Source organism: Rattus norvegicus, chromosome 9 (assembly GCF_021556685.1).
Source record: "Rattus norvegicus strain SHRSP/BbbUtx chromosome 9, alternate assembly SHRSP_T2T, whole genome shotgun sequence".
NCBI classification, from domain to species: Eukaryota; Metazoa; Chordata; class Mammalia; order Rodentia; family Muridae; genus Rattus; species Rattus norvegicus.
In genome coordinates this window covers 117,736,799-117,759,000 of record NC_141542.1, presented here as the reverse complement: position 1 = coordinate 117,759,000, position 22,202 = coordinate 117,736,799, and the positions used below count along the sequence as shown (strand labels likewise).

At 43.7% G+C, this 22,202-nt stretch overlaps 2 long non-coding RNA genes across 3 annotated transcripts in view; one reads left to right on the top strand and one right to left on the bottom strand.

The window, feature by feature from the left end:
• The window catches only part of LOC102546629 (uncharacterized), a 32,734-nt gene extending 30,996 nt beyond the window's left edge, over positions 1 to 1,738 (bottom strand). For both annotated transcript variants that reach the window (XR_015629771.1, XR_015629770.1), the window contains exon 1: positions 1,637 to 1,738. This is a non-coding gene — a long non-coding RNA (uncharacterized LOC102546629). The remainder of the gene's footprint in view (positions 1 to 1,636) is intronic.
• LOC102546692 (uncharacterized) lies at positions 607 to 4,139 on the top strand. The gene is made up of 4 exons (XR_015629772.1): positions 607 to 743; positions 1,386 to 1,464; positions 2,057 to 2,143; positions 3,944 to 4,139. It is a non-coding gene; the product is annotated as an uncharacterized LOC102546692 (long non-coding RNA).
• The last annotated feature ends 18,063 nt before the right edge of the window (positions 4,140 to 22,202 follow it).

Below are 22,202 nucleotides of genomic sequence, written 5' to 3'. Positions count from 1 at the left end.
CAATACCATCCACTCTCTTGTAACTCCCGAGGAGAAAATTGAATAAGCACCCATTTCCCGGACATCCGCTTTAAAAAAAGTTTGCAGTCAATTTTTTTTTTTTTTTTTTGGATGGCTGTGAAACCATTCAATGATATGGGCAAAGCCTGCAGGATGATAGGAGACCCATTCCATGTAATCAGAAAAAAAAATATTATGGTGTACACAGGCAGACGGCTTCGCACAGTTCGGCTAGTTTAGGTTAAGAAATGTTTTCTCTCAGGAAATGCCTTTAAAACCGGGGCTACATTTTATTTAATGATGTGGAAAAATTCCACAAAATATCCTTATGAGAAATGTATTTAATTTTCTCTTTTTAAGCCAGTCAGCAAGTAAAGTGGGCTGCATATTGCTCGCATTACTAACACCGCCTGGCAGCGGTACTGAAATATGCCTGGTCATGCACATTCAGAGGTAATGTTAGTCGGGAGCACTCCTACGGTTGCTTAGCACTTTCCAGACACTGATTGGCTTCAGCTGCTGAGATGTCTGCCGCTAGATATTGACAGATGTTGAAATAGAGAGTAAACTCCTCTCGCTTCCCCCCACCCCCACCCCCGGCCCTGTGCACAAAGGAATAAGCCAAACTGCATCTTGCCATCCCCAAACAAGATTCTTGCCTTCCCTCAGCTTTAATGACCGCGCTGAAGGAAGCATTTGGGCCCTGATGGAAAGGAACAGACATCAACCTTGGCACCATCAGGGTACGCAGGGGAAGGAAGGAAAAGGCGCGGGGAAATGGGACCTGGCTGTCGGCGAGCATCTTACTTCCCTCCTACTCAGGCAGCCAGGCTAACTCAATTTATCCTTCTCAGGGTTTAATCATAAACAGGTCACACTGTGTCCTCCTCTGGGTCACTTGGTTTCTTTTCTGCCCTTTGGTGGAGGCGGGCTTGCTCTCCTCTGCTCTATAAACACTGCGAGGCAATAATGACATTCTCAAAATACGTGGGATTCGGTTATGAAAACCACTGGGTCGACGGTGATAAAACAGTGTTCTAAATTATCTTCCCCCCCCTATATTTACAATTTGCAAACTCTAATTTTTACCCTGGTAGAAAGTAAACGGTAAAGATAGGCTGATTTTTTTTTCCCGGGCAGAGACCAGTGCGATAGAAAATTCTTGGTGTACATGAAAAGTATCTGATTTATTTAAGATTTCCTCTCTCATTTGACCTTCATTCTGGATCGCCGCAGCTCAAGGCAACTTGTCTGAGAACTACAAAGAGAACGTGCATTTTCAGAAGTCAGATATGCAAAGCAAGGTTCTTATGGGCAGGGCTGCTAAGGCATTTTAATTCTGTTAAAGCTGCCACGGGGTTGTTTTTCGTATTTCTTTTTAATAGCATCGACTTCTACAAATTTTGAATATGTACACTGAGATGTAGGAACACAGTTAAATGGCGGCTCTTGACTGTGTCGCAGGTAAGAATTGTGCTTGGTTCCGGCATAACTGTAGCAGTTGTGAAGCTCAGCCTTCATGTGGGTCCCCCAACAATACGAGAGGGGGACCGGGAGCGGGGCGGGGGGAGAAATCGGGATGGAAAGTGAATGAATCAATGAATTAACGGAGCGGGGGAAAAAGAATCCGGCTTACCTCCCTAACCCCCAGTAAGTTAATTGTTGGACGATGAGTTTTCAGCATGCCATACGCCGAACATCATGGGTGTTATCTCCCGAAAGGAAATGTCCTCAGTCTGTGGGCGGAGCTCCCGCCCCGCAGACTTGATTGACATGGATAACTTGCAAGCATGTGATTGGGCAGCAGTCTTAGGTCAAGGGTTTGACTTGGGTTTAGTCCAATGAGAACAGAAAACGGATGTTCAGAAAGCACAGTGTATCATATCTCTGACCTGGAGACAAATATCCCAGTGCTGTAAAGGTTGTTTTGTACCCCGCTATGGATCCCCCAGGAAATACACTGGTCTTTTGGACCAAACACTAAAGATTTCTCATAAAATCTTGCAAGACTAGTCAACGCCTCCCATCTATGATCATATTTTCTTCCATTTCTCAGAGGTCATGTTCTACCCAGAGGTAGCCAACACATGATGATTCCAAGTTGGGCATTGTCTCCAATGTGGGTTCCAGTTGATGACATTGGGTAAGGAGAATGAATGCTTTTTTTTTCTTCAGATACATACACCCTAGCTTTTTGAGAACTTCACATTATTTATGAGAAATTGATAGGATTTCTATTTTTATGGAGACAAATATAATTAATGACTTGAAACAGAAACTTCTCTGGTTTTCCTATCATAATCATTGACGCGATAGTCTAATACTTTTGATTTATGGATGGTAAAGTGGTCAATTCTTAGGCAGAATTTATAGCTGCTGGTTTCTCATAGCATTCTTTCCCCCCTCGTTACTATGTATTGGCTAAAATACAAATACGGAGCTACTGAGATTACATTGAGAATAATCCATGAGATATCAAATCTTTTCTATTGCAGGATATAATAATGCTAGACTTTTCCATCTCACACCGTCTGCCTTAGAGTCTCTAGTTGGATTCGAACCTGGAGTGTGTTGAATTAACTCTCATTGTGCTGCCTAGTCTAAATCTTCCTGAGTAAAGTCACCATGATTAATTTTATAGCCCCTAAGATAAATGTTTTACTGAATGCCTTAAAGTTGGTATATTATAATGCTTTTGTTTCAAACACCTTTCCTAATTCTAGACTATATATATAGTCTATAGTCTATATATATATAGTCTATATAGTCTATATATATAGTCTATATATATATATAGTCTATATAGTCTAATTCTAGACTATATATATATATATATATATATATATATATATATATATCCTTTATAGGAAAATTTGGTTGAAAATGAAACAAAACCAAAAATACAAATCACTTTTTGAAAAAATCTCATCAGATTAGTTATCTTTCTATTTTGTTCTCCTTCTCTAGAAACAATTTAAATTGAATATTGATTTTATTTTTTTAAACCTCAGAATATATCAAGATTGCAACTGCATATTGATTCAATTAAGTCTTTGAAGCGAGTGTCTGAGAATCCAAGAGGTTCAGAGTTTTGTTTGTTTGTTTTTTGTTTTTGTTTTTTTTAATTTTTTGTATCTCTTGAGAACAGACCAACTTTCTAATTTCCCCAAACAATTCTCCTGGACTAACAGATGATGAGACACAAACATCAAATCTTTATTCAAGGAAGCCTCCCGGTGGAGCGCGCTCTTAAGTAAGAAGGCAGCAGCACCTAGGCTGGGTTTTTTGCCCTGACCCATACCATGGCCACTCACACGGGAAGCCTCTTGGGTTCTCACAATGAGTACCATCTGGCTTTGGAGATTTGAAATAGTTACGTGTCTTAGTGTGCTCTGTAATGACTTCCTGGAAGACTTTACTTTCCATCAGGATGTATGAAAACTGATTGCAAGAAAATGTTCGTTTTACTTCAAATTTCTTTTGTTGAAACTGTGTCCTTAAAATCATTGGCTTTGTGTCCTATTCCTCTGTGTGTGTGTGTGTGTGTGTGTGTGTGCGCGTGCACGCGCGCGCGTGTGTGTCCAGTGGGTCTCTCCTGATTTTCCTTTCTTTTTAAATTCTGGTTGTTTGTTAGAGAGAGAGAGAGAGAGAGAGAGAGAGAGAGAGAGAGAGAGAGAGAGATAAAGGGGGACGGAAGGAGAGGGAGGGGAGGGAGGATCTTAGAAGAGATAAGGGATAGGAAACTGGGATCAGAATATATCGTGTGACAGAAATTATCTTCAACAAAAAAGCATATGATCTTCTATCCAACGTAAAAGTACCCAACAGCCTTTATTTTTATTTTTATTTTTATTTATTTTTGTGCTCATTGTTGAAACACTCCATCAGATCTGAATTTAACTTAGGTTTTGTTTTCTACCCCATTTTATCATTTTTTTTAAAGAGTATTTCTAGGGGCAGGAGAGATGGCTCAGCAGTTAAGAGCACTGACTGCTCTTCCGGAGGTCCAGAGTTCAATTCCTAGCAACTACACAATGCTCACAACCATCTGTAATGGGATTCAATGCCCTCTTCTGGTGTGTCTGAAGACAGCTGCAGTGTACTCACCTACATAAAATAAATAAATCTCAACAGAGAAAGAGTATTTCTATGTTCTTTCCACAGCAGACATTTCTCTGTGGCATCACATGTGGATTGCTATTTCCTGTCTCTGTACTTCCCTTTCCAAAAATGGAGTGACCTGTGGCAACTTTACCTTACATGTTTCTACAACTCTGAGGCCGGTTCTAGGGCTGGGTCTTGTTTATTTGGTCTCCTTTTTGTATTGAACTTACCTTCTGGGATGCTATTCCATTCAACTTGTCCCAGGAAGAATTTTCTAGAACTGTAGACTCTAAGTGCATTGGCTACTTTTCTCATGGCTGTACTACAGAAGCTAGCAGGAGTCACATGACAGAGAAAGGGTTGACTTGGGGTCAGACAGCTTAGTGAACAGGAGAAGGAGGTGGCTGGTCACATCGTGACAGGGAAGAAACAGAGACCTAGACTGGAACTACAGGTGGGTGTGGACATCAAGTTCCACCCCTGGTAGCCTAAGTCCATTAGATAGACATCCTGTCCCCAGAGTTGCATAATCTCCCCAAACAGCATGACCAGTGGGACACCAAATGTTCAAACACATGAGCCTGTGTGGTGACAGTTCACATTCAAACAATAGAATTATTGCTAAGTTCCATCTGGGTTAGTGTTAATATTTTGTGGTTTCTTTCCAAGAGTCTGCCCAAATTGTAAATTCCTGGAAGGCAGGGGACCGGTGGCTCATTAGTATTCAAATGATTATGTCAAATACCTATCACAGGGCCTGATAGGCATGAAGCACCTAATATATATTAAATGGGAGAGTAAATGTGGCTCTCTCTCTACTTTATCATGATTTTGAATACCTTTAAAAGGCTTTTTACTGGTTTATATGCTAATGCAGAAACCGTCCACGGAGAGTTACAAACGTACAAAAATTACATAAATGTTGGGCTTGCACAGAAATATTTGCGCTTAGGATCTAAGTGTAGCTGTCAGGCGCTTAGGGTGGAGGCAGAGCTCGCCCATCGTGCTCCGTCTCTAATCCCGCATCAGCGCCTCCTGACATCGCCGTTCCTTAGACCACAACTGCCTATGTGGTGAATGCATGCCACAGCCGAACCTCCCCTGAAGAGGTTCTCCTTTGTCAGCAGCGGCCATAATGACAATAATCACCACAGCTGCAATTGCTGGCATTTGTCCTGAGCTTCGCACGTGCCAGGCGCTGTCCCGATCGCTTTAGAACTACCGAGTCTTCCGGTCTCACAGGAACATAGTCAGAAGACGTTGTTCTGAGTGATGGTTTCCCTGAGTAGACATCCAAGCCACTGAGAGGGTCAATATTTAAAGGTCACGATGGGGACTGGGGCTCAAATACCAGCAACCTCACTGTAAACTCTTTGAGAGACTTCATTTTACTCTAGAAAATTCCTTCTCGTGTCGTTTTGACGTCTACTTCTTACAGCAGCCACCCTGCAGCGCCTGAATCGGTGCTTCCGCCTAACTTTCACCCTTCCATAGGACAGACTTCTGAATATACAGTGAATACATCCCATCCGTCCCCACGCAAGCTGTGTCCTGGGGTTGAAGGTCATTGACTCGATCTACTTTCACTTTTATCAGATCAGACTTCCGGAAACTTGTCCCTCCAGCTCTCTGAACTGCTGCCCTCTAAGGACTTGGTAGATATCTTTATCATAAACTGAACCTAGTACGACAGAAGAACGGAAGGGGTGATGGAAACCTCATATTTCAGTGACGGTGCCTCTCTGTTGTCCTCCTGTGAGCTGACTTACCTTCCAAGTGTGTTTCCGCCCACCCCATCTCTATGGTTCAAGTACTTTGCTCTATGTTTTTAATTGGTTTCGCTAGTATGAGTTCACCTCTGAGTTAAAATCTACCACCAATCGGGGTTGGGGATTTAGCTCAGTGGTAGAGCGCTTGCCTAGCAAGCGCAAGGCCCTGGGTTCGGTCCCCAGCTCCGAAAAAAGAAAAAAAAAATCTACCACCAATCAACTAGCCAACCTTCCCATCATGAGCTTTGTCATGCACAGTCCTGGCTACAGATTACTCTGATCCCTGCTCCTTCCTTTCTGTACCTCTTATGGGCGCAGGGACATTGCTCCTCTGTACCAATAACAGGACGCCTGGGGCCCTGTGCGTTGGCTTACCTTCCTGATATGTAGGTTTTCCTATGCCCATACCACAGTGTCACCACAGACATCCAAATACTCCCACAGTGCCAAGGTTTTTATAAACAGGGAGACTAGAGCATATCTCAAAGTTAAACTTAACTTTATCTTAAACTTATCTGCCATCAAATACTACAATTAAAAAAAAAGTAGTGGACTTGAGGGATGGATCTGTGGTTAAGAGCACTAAAAGCTCTTCCAGAGGACCTGGGTTCCATTCCCAGCACCCACGTGGTGGCTCATAACGGTCTGTAGCTTCAAGATCTGACACCCTCACCCAGACATACATGCAGGCAAAAGATCAATACGCACAAAATAAAAAAGAAACAAACAAAACCAAACAAAAAAATTTTAAAAAGCAACATTAAACCTCCCAGTTAACTCCCATAAGAGCCTGGGTTTCTTTGTGCTACAGGTCTGTAGACCAGAAGTAAATGGAAACTTAGTAGCGTGTTAGGAGAGGTTGCGGTGCATTGAGTTTCTAGCAGGAGCTGCTATAGAAAGTGATGTTCCATGGTCACTCTGGGCTTGCTTATATGATTGATCTAAACTGTGCTGGCTCGTCAAGAAAGCAGAATGATAAACTGATGTTAATGTGGGTTTTTTTTTTCTGAGTGCCCACACAACCAATAAATATTGTATTAGATTCTCTCAGCCCATTAATCTCCTCTGGACAAGGGTCTCTCCGAGGCAGCCAAGGATGGGGAGGAATTCCACAGTAGATATTTCCTCATAGTATTTATGGCCCCATAGTGTTCAAAACAGGAATCCTGGGTTGCGGCTAGAACAAGAAACTGTTTTGTGGAAGAGAATTTAGCCTCAGAAACTCCCAAAGTTTCTATAAGGGGAAGTTTAGTTAGGAAGAATCCATGTACAAGGGATGCCAGGACCTTGTGGTGAGGTGACACAGTAAAATGGCACATCCGACTAGGGGAACCTGAGTGAAGGAGCTGCTCTGGGTGCTCTGTGTAACTTTCCCCTCCTACCCTAGTGTTTCTCAGTGTGGTTGCCGGTCCCGCTGCATTCCCACTGTCTGGTATCATGATACATAGCCTAGAAACCAGGCTCGGCCCAGGTTCCCACATTTAAAACTCCCATCTATTCCCCCGTGCGCCTGAAAGTCTGGCAGTGAGACCAGTAACCCGTGGTTCAACATGAGCTCTGGCTGATCCTAACTGGCCCACAAGTTAAGACGTGGTGGTTTACATCAGGAACTTACTGAGGCCACACTTTCCCAGCCCCGCATCTCTGTATCAGCTGTGTTCTTGTATTAGTCAGGGTTCTCTAGAGGGACAGATGGACATACACAGAGGACATTTACTAGAATGGCTTACACGGTTGGGGATGGGGAGGCCGACAATGAGTGTCTGAAGCCTGGAGATCCTGAGGGTTCTCACCTGTAGCTTCTAAGTCAGGGAAGCCTGAAGAAGCTGGTGGATTCCAACATCAGAGGAGGGGAGCCCAGGCCACTGCCACAAAGGTGGGAAAGATACACTCAGCAATAAGGAGATAAACTAGGCAGTTGGCAAGCAGAACTGGTTTTCCATGGGTCTTTTTATATCTGGACTGCCGGCCGGGTGGTGCTCCTTCTGTGGGCGGGGCTTCTCTTCTGTTACTCCTTCTCTGAACACCCACCCCAGAGGTGCGTCTCCAAATCCCGTCAAGCTTGACAATCCAGCCCACCCATCACACCAACCATCTCAGATTTGTTCAGAGTATCCCAGCCGAACATCTTTAAGATACAGCCTGGAGTTCCAGAGTTCTCAAAGCCTCGGACCGCTCTCATTTTTAAAACTTCCTATTTGTCTCCCTTGTTTGCCTGAAACAAAGTCCCCTCTCCTTTTTGAAAGCATCCCCAGGTCCACACTCCGGCAGCCCAGCAGCAACGCGTGTGAACTTTTCTCTGCACTCTTTGTGAATTTTATATTGTCCTTTGGCCTTGTGCCCTCTGCCCTCAGTTCCCAAGGACTGGTTCTCTCAGGGGCGTTCCAGTTGAGTTCCCTCTTGGGTCGCCATGTCTTGTCCCTGACACTTCAAATGTCCTTGTTTCCATGGGGGTATTCTTTTTTTCACGGAATTCTCATGTGCGCATTGCCAATGTCCCCTCGACACCTTTCCCTTCAGAAACTGTAGTAAACCTCAAAGTCAGCACGCCTTCTGTGGAATCCAGAGCCTTTTCTCACGCCCTCCTCTCTGTCCCCTTAGACACCTTCGGAGATCTTCACAGCTCCACGCTCACTCAGTGAATGCTACCTTCTCTCGCTCGCAGTATGGAAACATCATTGTCTAGCCCTGAGGCTGTTCAGTCTTTCCCACAGATAATCGAATGATTACCTAATTCATAACCCGGCCTGAACTTCCTGCCTACACCTCTGCTTAAAGTCACCCGATCACTTCCGGCCTAGGGGCCCTTCTAAACTGTGAGGATAGTAGTGACTCTGGGCTAGCATAAGACCCTCATGGCTGGTTGATCATAGTTAAGAATGAGCAAGCTTATTTACCTCTGTATTGACAATGCATGTGTCCTTCATTTCTTTTCTTCTGGAATTTTATTATAAAAATAGTCAAACTCAGAGAAAAGTTGGAAGAATACTACTCAGTTAGAAGCTTTTTATCCTGCTTCTATTTTACCCAAACCAGCTTAACTAAAGAACAACCCATTTAATTATCCTTCGACTTAGACATCCATATATCCGTTTGTGTGTGTTTGTGAGGACGCAGCCATTGCAAACACTAGCATCCTTCTCCCCAAAAGTGTTTATCATTAACTAGAATTCCACACTTACTTCTAGTCTCTTTTTATTTCTCTTGAGGTAAAATTTATACACAGTAAAAATGCACAAATTTTAAGGAAGCATTAGAAAGGTTTGGAAAATGCATAGTTGTGTAACTCAAACCCACTACTCTGAGATGCTTCCTCAGGCGAGTTAACAGTTAACTGCAGCTCCCGTAACCACCCACTGTTCTCACACCATGGCAGTGAAGTTTGCTAGTTCTGGCAGAACTTTTACAGGTGGTAGTTTTGTGTGATCAGTCTTTAGCCAGGTGTTGTTATTGTATGGAATCACTAATATATTTTCCCTCTATAATTGTTGAGTGATCTTCCATTAATAGCTACAGCAGAGTGTATTTCTACAATACTGGTAGGCTGATTCTTGTTTGTTTGCTTGTTAATTTGTTTACTTTGTTTTGTTTTGGCGTTTAACTCTTTTGAACAAATCTGCTATAAACATTGTTTCGATATTGAATACATTTTACATACACTTTTTCTTGGTGTTGGGGATTGAACCCAAGGTTTCACACATGCCAGCCAAGGATACTACTAGTAAACGAAGAAGCTACGCTCTAGTACCCATCTGTAGACACATAGCCTAGTTTCTCCCGGGTCAATAGCTAGCTATAAGTGCATTCTGGGTCATAAAGTAAGTGGAAATGGCGAGTAGCGTGTATATATTCTAACTGCTCCTCCTTCTTGCCAAGCTTTGGGTTGTCAGCCTGTTTGTAACCACTGGATCGACTGGGGATACAGGACAGGGTTTCATCATGGTTTCAATTTTCATTTCCACGATGATTAATGATAACAGTCATTGGTTCTTATGGTTACTGGCCATCCATCTATCTTCTTTTGCCAAGTGTCCACGTCTTTCTTTTGCCCTGTCTTCATCGACTCGGCATCACTGAATTGGAAGGGCCTCTGATATGCCAGGTTCTGGTCTCTTGTCAGGTAGATGCTTTATACATAGTTCCTGCGAGTGTATGGTTGGTTGGTTACTCATCTTCTCAGTGGTGCCTCTTGATGGAAGAAGCTTTTCACTTGATGAAACTTAATTTATTGATTTTCCCTGTAAATGTTGTTTTTTTTAATATAAACGTGTGTAGTAAATTAATATGGTGGCTGTATTTCTTTATCCTAGCTGGTTTCCAATAGTGACACAGAGAGACCAAGATTTATTTTAACGCTTCACCTCAATACGTGGGGCTGTCTATCTTAATGCCCTAAGCTAAACTGGCTACCTCCCAGCCAAGATCCCAATAATGCTTGCATTTATGGCTTTCCGAGTTTCTGGTGAAATCTCAACGACTCCTTTCTCCTCCCTCCTCCTCGAAAATCTGAATCCCCCTTCTTCTCTTTCTTCTTCCCTCAGCTGGTGGAAGTCCCACCCTATTCTCCCTTCTGCTCAGCCACTGGGTGGCCAGCATTTCTTGACAAGGCAAAGAATAAATGACAAGAATTGTAGACAGGAACTTGAGAGAGGAGATTCTTGACAGAAGCATTGCAACACCCTCTCTGACTGAAACAAGATTTGAGAGCAGAGAGATCAGCATTTGAATAACACAAAGATAACTTTTACACAGTACACAAAAACATTATGGCTACATTTCCTGCTTTATACGCCCCCCCCACTCAAAACCCACCTTAGTTTATCACTACATCATAAAAACATTTGTTTATGATTTTTTCTAAAAGTCTATGGCTTTAGCCTTTGTGTTTATGACTATTGTCCATCCATAGCTGATTTATGTGTATGATGATGAAGCCACCAAGGTTCACTTTCTTTTCATACGGCTGTCAGCTTTAGTGATGGGCATTTACTCCTTACTGTATCTGGGAAGGTTTCTGTTCCCTACTGGATCGCTTTGGCACTTCTGTCAAATTAAAACGGATATGTAAATGTGTGTCCTTTGCTGAGTCCCATTGATGGTCAATCTTCAGGTTAGTTCTACACAACTTTGATTACTAAGTTTTCATAGACTTTGAAATCAAGTAGTTTAAGTCCTCGGGTTTTAATTTTCTTTTTGAATGTTGTCTAGAACAGATAAGGTTCTCTTTTCTTTGATTTCTGTGTATATTTCAGGGTCAGCTTAGTAGTTTAAATAAGAAGCCATTTAAGTTTTGATATACCATGTGCCATCTCTACTGGGTACACTAGTAAAAGCGAGAAACTCATTTCTTTACTAAACTCTTAACCATATAAAGTCTTGGCTAATGATGGAATTTTTATTTATTTATTTATTTAAATATTTAAATATTTATTTATTTATTTTATGTATATAAGTACACTGTTGCTGTCTTCAGACTCACCAGAAGACGGCATCAGATCCCATTATAGATGACTGTAAACCACCATGTGGTTGCTGGAATTGAACTCAGGACCTCTGGAAGAGCAGTCAGTGCTCTTGACCGCTGAGCCATCTCTCCAGCCCAGACTTTTCAATAATACATATGATGTTTGTTCTTTATTTTGTTTAAAATTGTTCTGCTTGATGAGAAGTGTATGAGTCTATGGTACATTTGTAAAAGATAATAACCCTCTGTTATGACAGGTAAAGTGATATGTGTAGATACCCCCTGTGATGTGGAAGGTGTGACTGAGGAACATGATTCTTCTGTTGGTGGTGGGTTTTTGTTTTGTTTTGTTTTGTTTTTTTCAAGACAGGGTTTCTCTGTGTAACACTGGCACTCACTCTTTAGTCTAGGCTGGCCTCAAACTCACAGGTCTGCTTGCTTCTGCCTCCAAAGTGCTGGGATTAAAGGTGCAAGCCAGCACTACCCCACGAGGACTTGTATCACAAGACAAATATTTCCTCTGAGGAGCTGCTTTTAATAGATAGATAGATAGATGATAGATAGATAGATAGATGATAGCGTATGGATAAATGATAGATAAATATATAAATAGATTATGGGTAAATGATAAGTGATAGGTAGGTAGATAAATATATAGATAAATTGGTGGTAGATAGGTGATAGATGATAGATTGGTGATAGAGATAGATAGATAGATAGATAGATAGATAGATAGATAGTAGGTAATAGGTAGATGATATAGCATTTACCTGACCTTTATTTCCTTTACCGTCCTTCACCTCACCACTGTTAAAGCTGTAGCTGCTGTTTAAGCCTCAAGCCAAGAATGAGACTCCTAACCCTCGCATCTCACGTCCTCGGTCTTTCTGCGGATGAGGAAATTAAGCTTAGTGAGGCAAAAGGCTTTTCAAAGGCCTCAGAGGCAGGGATGGTAGTGCTGGGATTTAACCTCCACCCCCCTACTTTGAGGGCTGGCACTTTGAGCATCTTCTGCTAAATAATCCCATGTGATAACACTTATCAACTCGAACACAACACCTTTTTCTTCGGCCCATTCTTGTATTACCTGAAACTTCCATCGCCGCTGCTGCCCTTTCTTTCTAGAAGCATCAGGCCAACCCTGAAATCATCTCCACACACTCAGTATTCTACAAACAACAGTGGCTAGCTCAGTGGGCTTTTGCATTACATGCAATTTTTAGAGCCAAAGTAATTTAACCTTCTCCCTTTCCTCTTCACAGTGGTAAGCTCTTTTCATAGTGTCTAAGGACGTCTTTATACACCATGCATGTCTCATTCAAGCCGTACGCTATCTTTATGTATAACTCCAACTGAAGATTGGCGTGCTCCACTGGTTTCCAACATCCAAACATGTTGTTGAAATTCCAATTATGATGACTCTTTCTGAGGCAGCCACATAAATTCGGCCCTACAGGTTAGAGTTTTCTGAATTCCCCTATTAGCACAGAGAGAACTATTAGTGTATTTTGCATCAAGCTGTATAGAAAGAACACTTTGTACTGATTACTGAGCCCTTGGTTTTGCAGGAATAGTGCATGAGCTTTATCATCTTTGTTCCTGGAAACCCACACTTCCCTTTAAAGAAGGTCGGACACACACACACACACACACACACACACACACACACATACACACACACACACACACACACACACACACACACACACACACACACACAGCATGGGAAACTTGACAAGCTGTGCTTTTTAACCGACTCTCAAGTGGAGAATTGAAACCTTCCCAGGTGTCTGCATTGAGAGGCAATAGCAGCTGCTGGGCCCGAAGCAATGATCGCTAATAGAAACAGAGACTCAGGAACGCATGTCTTATGACTTGAGTCTTGAGTCCGAGGAACCTTGAGAAAATGACTTTTCGGGAAGGTAAGGTAAATAATGGGAAAAGAAGGCAGCAAGGACCCAGAGGAAACCGCGCTCTGTGCACCAACCCCTGGCTACAAATAAACCCTTTTACTCTAAGTTCATCAGGCAGCGAGAAGTAGTTCACGGTTCCCGAACTGGACACGAAAATCTTCTTGGTGTGCATATTGTTCTGAGGACGTGAAATTAATCACTCGGATCTTCTCTCTGATGTCCCTCGTTTAATCAGATTCTGTGTGGGAGTTTTATGGCTTTGCTTAAAAGCATAGTGAAGAGAAGAAAAATAAGGACATTCTCGGTTTAATTTTATAAAGATCACATAATAAGGGTGACAGGTGGAGCTACGTAGGGGTGGAGGCAAATTGGTCCTCCATCCCAGACGTCAAAGACGTGCTGCAGACATCAGGGAAATGTCTCGTGGCTGGGAAAGGTAAAGGAACTCAGCAGGCTGGTCTTTGATACCCAGGGCTTTCATTTTTAATTAAAGAACGTAACTCGGGCGAAAAGTCACCACACCGCCTTATTTTACACAGGGGCTGGTACCACTGCTCTGTGAAGGGGAGGATGATTGGCAACAGGCCTGCCAGAGTGTCTGCGAGGTGTTCCAAGTCCAGCGAGTGACAGAAACGCACATTTATTGTGTCGCATTCAGCACTCACAGACTTTCCATGAAGAAAGCACTCGAGAAATCTGATTCTCAGAGTCATTTAGTGATGGTCCACGGTCACACAGCTGGGGAGTAGCAGTCAGAGAGAAGCAGCCTGACTCTTCATCTTCGAAGACTACACCTATCCATGATGTCCTCCGTTGTCTATAACCTTTCTTGAGTGTGTGTAGATGCCATCCCTAGCTTACAGTTTCTTAAAAAAGAACCCTGCTCATATATGATGGGATAGATCGACTTCTTTACATAAGTGGTCTCCTTAGATCAGATAAGATCCCGAGTGAGCCTTATCTGCAATAATTCTTCCTTCAAGCACCTTTTCTTCCAAAGACAGCATCACCATGGCCCTCCAGTGTTGACCGGCATGTATCCCTCTGCCCTCCAACTGGCAACATATTAGCTTTCTCCACAGTCGCACCAACTTTAGAGTCTGGAGGCTTTTCCTAACATCTCTGGAGCACCCAAAGCATCTGTCCTCCTCTGAGTAGGAACGCCAAGCAGCTGCTCTCTGTCGCTCACACAGTAGATTTTTATAGATTCTCAGACCAGTTGCCAACATTTCCTGCCCTTGTCTTTTCTAAGCCAAAGAATTCCAGCTCCTGCTTCCTCCTCCTCCTCCTCCTCCTCCTCCTCCCCCTCTTCCTCCTCCCCCTCCTCCTCCTCTTCCTCCTCCTCTCCCCTCTTCCCCTTCCCCTCACACCCCCCTCCCCCTTCACATAGAAATTACTTTCACCAAAGATCCATTTCAGGAATTGCTAATCGTTTTTGGCTCCTGTCTTCTAGGCTCTCTGGATCCTCCGCCTGTTCAGTGGGTGTCATGGAGACATTGCTATACAGGACTGATTTGGACATTTGGGGAAAAGTTTTCATGATGTCCATAGGAGTATTTTTTGTTGTTTTTTTAATTGACTATCTTAATTACATCTCAAGTGTCCTTTTCCCTGTTTCCCCTCCACAAACCCCTCATCCCATCCTCCTGACCCTTTGCCTCTCCACAACCACTCACCCAGTCCCACTTCATAGTTCTAGCATCAAGCCTCCACAAGACCAGGGCCTCTCCTTCCATTGATATCAGGCAAGGCCATCCTCTGCTACATATGTATCTGGAGCCATGGGTCCCTCTTTGGTTGGTGGTTTAGTCCCTGGGAGCTCTGCGCGGTCCGGTTAATTGATATTGTTCTTCCTATGGGTTTGCAATCCCCTTCAGCTCCGTCAATCCTTCCCCTAGCTCTTCCATTGGGGTCCCCAGGCTCAGTCCAATGGTTGACTGTGAGAATCTGCATCTGTATTGGTCAGGCACTGGCAAAGCCTCTCAGGGGACAGAGGCAGAATATTACAGAAGTTCTCAGATGGTATTTTGAAGGAAGACAAAAGGTGGGATCCCCGATACAGTTTTTCACGTGTTTCAAAGATGCAGCTTTTTGGGAAAGATGCTACAATAAGTTTATTCACATTTATTTAGTTTGGTCTGTAGCATGAGGAGTACAGAAAAGCTATAAGAATTCAGAGAAAAATGAAGAACATTCATTTAAGTTAATCGGCAGGACTTAAAAGAATTAACACCGCGGTGATCTTAAGGCATCGGGAGGATGCATAGAAAAGGGTGAAGAAAGAGAAGGGGATGGGGCTTGAAGAAACCGAACCGACTTAAGAGACTTAGAACTGGTTTTCACACCAACCGTGTTGGCTGATGTGTTAATCGTTTGAGAGCGAAGCTGGAGCTCAATACCGGAGCTGCATCGTTTAAGACATTCAAGCAAAAGACGAACTTTCTTTAGGGAAATAGTTCTGCGGATGGAGCACACGGTGAGCGGAGAGAGTCTCAGTTCGGAGCTCAGTCTCAAAGCGGATGCTTTCCGGCTGACCGGGACTTACAGACACGGAGAACTTACCGCTTCTCCCCAGTAGGAATTTGAACATGAAGTTTAAAGTGAAAAAGCCCAAGACAGTAAAGAAGGTGGCAGAGCTGGGGAGGCAGAAGGAAAGCCAAGAAAGGAAACATGGAGGCAGACAAGAAAGAGCACAGAAGTAAAGAAACGAAGATTCCAGAAGAGCCTAAGGAGACAGGATGGACACGTGGCGTTAGCAAGGGGAGGGCTTGTTTTTTGGGGGAATAAAGGAGTAGGGGCAACATCCTGGGCCAATTTTAAGGTAACTGAGGAAGCTTGTGTGGTCCGGCAACAATTCCTTTATTCAAATGTATTTGGACTCATCTGCAGGGGAAGAAAACAATTGCTGCTTCCACTCTAAAGAGTGAGAAAGAATTGGTGTTAGGTTAGGAGAAGCACAAAGGTTAAGGGATGCATGGAGCCATGCATATCCAGCCAGGAGGACCGACGGACAGAAGATGTCACTTGCAGGGTATTCGGTGCTAGTGCAGCAGAGCTTCTGGTGGGGTCTTCGTCTGCATTTGTAGCTCATCTCTCAGATATCAGGGAACAGACCAGGTGCTTTAAGATAAAAGAGAGGGGAACTGATTCTTTAGTCAGGAAGGGTTAGAATAAGCAGATAGCATGCTTAGCATACAAGTCTATGTCTCCTGTTTCCCTGAGCTCTGCAATGCACAAATATAAAAAGGCAAAATGGTGTTTCACCACGATAGAGATGCAAAGTCCTATTTTATTCTCTCTCTCTCTCTCTCTCTCTCTCTCTCTCTCTCTCTCTCTCTCTCTCTCTCTTTCTCTCTCCAGAGTTTGTTTGTGTAGCTCTGGCTGACTTGGAACTTGCTCTATAGAACAGGCTGATGCCAAACTCAGAGATCCTCCTGCCTCTACCTCCTAACTGAGTAGAGTTTCTGGTTATAGTGCTCAAAATATTAAAATCCATTTCTAAACGCTGTAAAGAGAATTTAAAAAGTACACATTTTCGGTTACCTCAGATTCAAAGCCACGAATGATATAAGAGGTATTAAATCTGCCTGTGTTCAGGCAGGGCTTGCAGACTACTTTCTAGGGGCAGACTTGTAAGTCCCCTTACATTGATGTGAGCTCATAAAGATACGGAGATAAAAGAGAAAATCGTGCTCTGCTCCTCCAGGCAAGCGTTAAACTGTAAGATAATGCATGGGAGCGTGGTCCTTACCTCTGCTTTGGGTACAGACATTCACATCTATCTCTCCCTAAGAGGGGTGGACTGACTGACCCAGGACCTCTGAGGTTTGCAGCAGTAAAGAATAGACTGGGCAGGATTTCGATATCACTGGCTTTAGGGTTGAGTAGTATCCTGGGACTTGGTCCTTGGCTTTGCCCTGTAGGAGAACTCATGTTCTGGTGTCTTGTAGAACTAGAGTTTATTAATGTAGAACTAGAGTTTTTAAAAGGTTACTCATTGTCAGAGTCCGGATGTGCAGGGCCGGACGTGCCTGAGGGAGAGCCAGAGATAGGACTTGCCAAACCAGCTATCAGCCCCAAGGACATTGACCATCTGTAGCCACCCCCTGCCCTTCCTTCACCCCCCTGAGTGAGATGAGCCACCCTACCTGCCTGCCGAGCTGCTAGAGAGCACGTACTCCTTGCTGATGTAATTTCGAGCCGAAAGTAACTGTGCACCATTTGAATTGACCAATCATGTGTAACTGCTCGAATGCCCCTAACCTCCCCTATATAAACCCCCGAGTCTGGAGGCTCGGGGTCAATTCCTTTGTCTCCTGTGTGAGATACGTGTCGACCCGGGATCCCGCTAAGACCCGGGATCTCGTTAATAAAAGCTACCTCTTGCTGTTACATCAAGAATGGCTACTCGTGGTTCCTGGGGGCACCCCATCCCACAATTGGAACAAGAGACACATCCCCCGTTTAGGGGTACGCTCTTTCAGTCTCATACCCAGAAACCCAGGGTGTGACCAGGACTCTAAGAGGACTTCCAGAGAAAAAGCTGGGTTTGGCTCAGTGATGCTCAAACTTCATCGTGAATTAGATTTACATGGGGAGTTTGTTAAAACCATAGATTCCTGGACTTTAGCCTCATCTCTTAGTGTTATCGGAACTTGCTGAGGGTTCCTTCAGAGTCACCGAATTACTGCAGAATCTGGGACTCTTAGTGTCATTAATAAGAGAATTTAAGAATGGCTCAAAAGAAAGCTTGAGGACAATTTTATTGGAGTTTATAATTAAAAGCCTCAGGGCAGGCAAGCTGTAAGTCTTAGCCGCTCCCTGCACCGGGAAGATGGGGAAGAGGAAGAGAAAAGGAGTTTGAGTTACTCTGGCATGGAGTTCATCCATCCACTCGGCGGACAAACAGCCACATGGTAGGGAATGGGCTGCAGAGAAAGAGGAAGAAAACCCAAAGTATGAAAGGTAACATATGTAAACTCTGCCAAAAGAAAGAGGGAAGAAAGAAAAAGGAAAGAACGGAAAAGTTACTTCTATTTTAGGACTTAGGTGAACAGTCAGAAGGAAACATTATGACATTGTGACTGTGCTAGGGGCAGGAAACATTGTCTCATTAGAGAGAACGTTCTTCCTCCCCATTAAGATTTGCTTCAGATATACAACACCAGGTGGACCTTTGGCCAGTTGATTGGCTAGCCCAACTTGGTCAACCCAACAGTGTTAAAGGGGCCAGCAGCCTGTCTGCACTCAGAGGTAGAGCCCTTTCTTTTGGCTGGGAGGCAAGAGCCTTCCCTCAGGGGGGCCTTCGATGCTTCTGAAACATTAGCTTTGAGGTAGAGTATGAAAAAAAAATGTGTACTTCTAACAAGCTTCTTAGTCACAATAGGTTTGTGACTTGTGAACTATACTCTGAAAAGTTAAAATGCAGTTAGTAAAATGTTTCAGAGGAACATGAAATTGTGTCTTATAAGAAAGAATGAGTTTTGCATAACCATCCTGTCTAGAAGGCACCAACAGATTCCTGAGCCTTTTCTCCAGTCTAACACTAAGATAGCAGGAAGAGCTTCTAGTGAGGGGAGGGGGGCTGAAATAATAAAGCATATAACCAAATTCTGCCCTCACCTCCAGGTCTCCAAAACCAAGTCCTGTCTAAGGAGGTGGGGTAGGCATCGAGCTGGGTGTGTGTTTGGAATTTTAAATAAACTGAACTGGACTTAAAGTCCAAGGACATATTCTTATTTTCCACATCAAACAAACAAGGGGGATTTTGTTGTGGTGGTGGTTTAGTCGCTCATTCTGAAACTTTTCTCCTAAGTGTGAAAACACTGGGTTAAGAGGATGAAATGATTGGCTCCACTCTGTTGAGTAAGAGGATCGCACATGTTGGGCTGGTGTTTTCTTAAACTCTTAGCAGGGCTACTTAAGCGCAGCCGCGGTAACAGGACACTGGGAAGTTGACCAGAGAAGTGCCTGGCTTGGTTTCCAGCCTGGGGAAGACAGGGAAGCCATAATGATACACTCAATCACTAATGGCCATCTATCTCGTCAACAAAGGATTAGCCTCCTGTGTGGCTGCAGACACCACAATTAGCTTAGACTAGCAAGTGTTAGAAGAGGAGCCAACCAGGGCTCAGTCTAAGAAGAAATAACAACAAAAGCCCTAATACCTAGTGATTGCCACTTGCCTGGGCTGTTGATGAAGGCTTTAAACATGGCAGAGAGGATGTTTGAATAACTTCTAAGAGCACATCAGTCCCTTTTGGAGCATGGAGGGAAGGGGTTGTTAGCATCTGCCTGGCTCCCTGCTCTTATGTCTTGTATCAAACCCCAACTCTACACAGTAATTCAGCCTTCCTTGATTTCTGGCACTCGTTCTGATAGAACCTAGGGGCGATGGTTTAGTCTCCGTAACTGAAATTTAGTAGCTGGGCCTTTTTAATCTAGCCTTTCTCTTTGGTATAATTCCGTGCTCAGTGTGCTGGGGAGTGAACACGGGGCCTTGCCTGTACTGGGCAAGTGCTCTTTCACTATGCCACATCTGCAGCCCGTGGGATCCAGGGCAGTCAGAAGCTAAGGAAGAAGCTTGGAGAGTCCATGCACAGACAGGGAGACCTAAGGCATATTAAGGGCGTGCGGTTCCTCAATGGAGAGAGGAGAGAACGATGTGCTGTTGTTCTCGGCTCTAAAATGCACACGTATGTGAGGCTCTGTCTGGGTGACGGCAGAACAGTGACTTGGGGCCCCAACCCCAATCCTGAGCAGACAGAAAAGCATTGTGTGTCTCTAGGCATTCACATTGCCACACAGTAATCTAATCTGGGGGCAACCACGAAATTCGTAATAGTCCACCGAAAATAGCTTCCAAATGTCCTCAGGGGTGCAGACAAATATTAGCAGGGTCAGGTGGCCACAGGACAGTGGTTGTGACAGCTGCAAGCCTTCACATTTATTTAGGGAAACAATTGGCTTTTGGACAGGCTCTCCAATCTGTTTTCAACTTTGCAGCAAGAGGGTTCTTTTCAAAACACAAGACCCGATCATGTCACCAACCTGCTTAAAACCTTTCAATAGCTTCCCACTGTTCTTGGGATAAAGACCAAATCCTTAACAAGGAGCAGCTTGGCTCCCCCCCCCCCCATCCCCTGTGGGGGTTGAGAGTGGGGGTGGGGCCCGCTTTTGCAAACTCTTCTAGGTCTGGAATGCTCTCTACCACGCAGCCTTTCCTGGTAACTTTTGATCAATTTTGATCTTGAGAGGTAGACACACATAGTCCACTTCTGGGGCTGCCTTCTGGTGTCTGCGTCCCACCTGGCGTCCTTTGTTACTCACTTGTTACGGGGTCTCTGTTCCTTTCTCTTAGGGCCCTTAACCCGTTTGTAATTACACATTCATAGGTGCCTTGAGGTGTTTACTTCTCTTCTTTAGCCTCACCAAACTCCTCAGCTCCTTGAGAGTGAGAGCTATCTTTTGTTTACCGCCTTCCCCTAGGGCCTAGCATTGTGCCCAGCTCCTGGGAGGTCCTCTGCTTTTGAATGGCTGAAGACTGTGGAGATTGTGCTCTCTTTCAGAAAAAAATCTGAATTCTGTAAGTGAGGAAAGTGTCAACCAGGCACGAGAATAAAATTCCTAGCTCTGTTTCCACGAAGTGATTTGTTTTAAAATCTCCCTTCACATTATATAGAAATCAGTTCATCAAAATGACCCTCTAACTGCACCAGGTATGCTCATTTATTCACTATTTTCTCTGGAATGAATTTGAGCAGTACTTTTTTCTTTAGGGTTCATCTTCTTTTGGGAACTTATATGAAAACATTTTATTTTAGGTTAATTCGGTTGAGATTTCATATAAAGGCACCTTAAATTACAGACACTAGCAGGTAAGTGTTTATAAAAAGATTTTATATACACACACACACATACACATACATATACATCTCACGCTGTACATATGTCCATCAATCCATCTAAAAATATGTCTCCCTGACTTGAAATAGAAAAAATTGGAAGGCATTATAGTGTGGAACTTTCCACCCCCAGACTCTCTCCCTCTCTAGCTGACTTCTGCAGGATTTAGTGGAATGCACAGGCAGTCATGGTTTCCTGACGAGAGCCTGAAGGACGAGTACTTCCCTCCTAATGAAATACTCAAATACTGAGTCATATGGCCAGAGGCTCTGTTCCCCAAGACTCCCTCTCGCTTATTTCTAATCTGAAGTCTGAAGAGGAGCGCACCTCCAGAGCTAACACTTCAGATCTGAGTAGGAAGGGATTGTACATTTCTTTCCCAACTTCTCTCTCTCCTTTCTTGTCTCTTCTGCAGCGTGACTGACAACCACTGGGCAGAAGTGGTCAAGTCTACAACCTGATGGCAAAAGAAAACTAAGGAACCGGTTGTCGCTACTGGCCTGAGCTGTGGTCCTAAATGTCTTTTTCAAAAAACTGTTTGGATGTGGATATCTAATAATTTGATACATCATGCTGAGCCAGGGCCAAATAATCTATGAATAACTCCTACCATGCCTGTCTGAGAACAGTGAAGTGCTACAGAAATCGGGTTATTATCGCTCATCTCTCTCTCTTCCTTAAAAAAAAAATGAGATTATAATTACAACATTTCTTCCTTTTCCCCCTCCCTCCGAACCCTCCCATATCTCAATCTCTTCCTGCTCTCTTTAAAAATCATGGTCTCCTTTTCACTAATTGTTATTGAAGGACCAGGAAAAATTCAGATTCCCTAGCAAATAGAGTAGAGCCAAAAATGTAGGTCAGCCAGTTCAGTGACTCTGCTCTGGGAACTAGCTGACCATAAAGTTAGATTAAAATCTTAAAGAACAATCTTGAGAAACAGGAGCTTCGCCCAGGAACTGGCTGACCATAAAGTTAAACAATCTTGAGACACAGGAAGCTCCTCCTTGTGATTTTTCACTGGTATTCTCGACATTTTCCAATGAC